This window comes from Bison bison, unplaced genomic scaffold (genome assembly GCF_000754665.1).
Source record: "Bison bison bison isolate TAMUID 2011002044 unplaced genomic scaffold, Bison_UMD1.0 scf7180017864032, whole genome shotgun sequence".
NCBI lineage: Eukaryota > Metazoa > Chordata > Mammalia > Artiodactyla > Bovidae > Bison > Bison bison.
This window is the reverse complement of record NW_011494604.1, coordinates 4,729,648-4,731,599: the sequence shown is the minus strand read 5'-3', so window position 1 is coordinate 4,731,599 and position 1,952 is coordinate 4,729,648. Positions and strand designations below refer to the sequence as shown.

General features: G+C 38.9%; 1 non-coding gene across 1 annotated transcript; it reads right to left on the bottom strand.

The window, feature by feature from the left end:
• Positions 1-1,532: 1,532 nt before the first annotated feature.
• On the bottom strand, positions 1,533-1,604 carry TRNAE-CUC. Its single transcript has one exon. It is a non-coding gene; the product is annotated as a tRNA-Glu (tRNA).
• Positions 1,605-1,952: the final 348 nt, after the last annotated feature.

Below are 1,952 nucleotides of genomic sequence, written 5' to 3'. Positions count from 1 at the left end.
CAGCATTATTTATAATAGCCCACAAATAGGAACAACTCAAATGTCTAACAACAATAGAATATATATGGCAAAACCAATTCAATACTGTAAAGTAAAAAATAATAATAATAATTAAAAAAAATTTTTGAAGAATATATAAGTAGATGGTGATATATTCATACAATGGAATACCATACAAAAATAAAACTAACTACTTCACTCAACAACAAGGATAACGCTTCCAAACATAATGGTAAGCGGAAGGAACCAGTCAAAAAGTAGTACATACGTCTAGCCATGACAGAGTAACTGGTACCAGACTAAACCTCCTGCAATAAGAAATTAGATGACTCTACAGTATATATGAAATAATATATATGTCTTCAGTCATTGGACCATAAGCAGCCCAGAAGAGTGATTTCTGAAAGAAAGGAAAAGTGAAGTGAGCACTACAATTTTCCTAGCTTTCTGCCTGGTGGCATTTACCAAATATCAGCATAAGAAGGGGGATTCCAAGTAAAGCATGACAGACTTGCTGAGCTGAGGAGAAAAGAGTCAGAGCTTGTAGAGAGTGAGGCAACTAAAATTTCTGGAACTGGACTACAAGAGAGATGGGAGCATATATATGCAAAGAAGGAGATCCAGAAATCTGCTTAGGAGTTCCAGTGTGTCTTTTGCCAAATATGAAGCCAAGGAAAGAAACCTGTAGGGGAGAATCTTTCCTTGTCTCTTCCTACCTTCCTACCAATCTGTGGTGTTCCTTGGCTTTAGCTGTAGGACTACAATCTGCCTTTGTCCTCACAGAGGCACCCTGCCATTGTGTGTGTCTGTCTTTTCTTTTCTTATAAAGACACTTGCTATGGTCTGAAAGTGTTCCCCCCAAATTCATGTGTCGAAACCTAACTCCAGAGGCGATGTGGAGACCTTGGAATGTACTTAGGTCATGACGGTGGAGGCCCCATGAATGGGATTAGTAAGTTTTACAGTAGGAGCTTTATAAAAGAGGCTCCAGAGAGATCCCCAGCCCCTTCCACCACTTGAGGACATAGGAAGAAGAGGCCAGCCAGGAAATAAGAAGTGTGTCCTCGCAAGAAGGCAGCCATGCTGGTACCTTGATCTTAGAGCTCCCGGCCTCCAGAACTGTGAGAAAGTGTCTGTTGTGTATAAGCTATTCAGTCCGTGGTGTTTTGTTATAGCAGCCTGTAGGGGCTAAGACAACACTAGTCTTAGTGCTGTGTTAATGACCCACCCTACTCCAATCTGGTCTTTTTTTACTTGCAAATGTCTTTTTATTTCATCTTCATGCTGAAGGGTAGTATTACCAGTTGTGGGTTGGTAGTTTTTTTTACTCCTTGTTTTTGTTTCGTTTCATCAGTTTCGAGATGATAGTTCAATTTCTCCTGACTGGTATTTTTTCTGAGAAGTCAGCAGTAATGTTTATCTTTGTTTCTCTGTATTTAATATATCATTTATTCTTTGGTGCTTTCTGTTTGTTTATAATCCTGTGGATTTTATTTTATTTTGGCCATTGCATACAGCTTGTGAGATCTTTGTTCCCCGACCAGGGATTGAACCTGGGCCCTATCAATGAGAGCACAACGTCCTAACCACTGGACCACCAGGGAATTCCCTATTCTTTTGTGCTTTTAAAATGTTCTCTTCATCACTGTCTTTCAATTTGATTTTATTGTGCTTTGGTATTTGCTTTGTCAGTATTACTGGCAAATTAAAATTATATTTAAAGTGTAAAACATGATGATTTGATATAGATATACACTGTGAAATATGGACTCGATAAAGGACAGGAATGGTATGGACCTAACAGAAGCAGAAGATATTAAGACGAGATGGCAAGAATACACAGAAGAACTGTACAAAAAAGATCTTCAAGACCAAGATAATCATGATGGTGTGATTACTCACCTAGAGCCAGACATCCTGGAATGTGAAGTCAAGTGGGCCTTAGGAAGCAT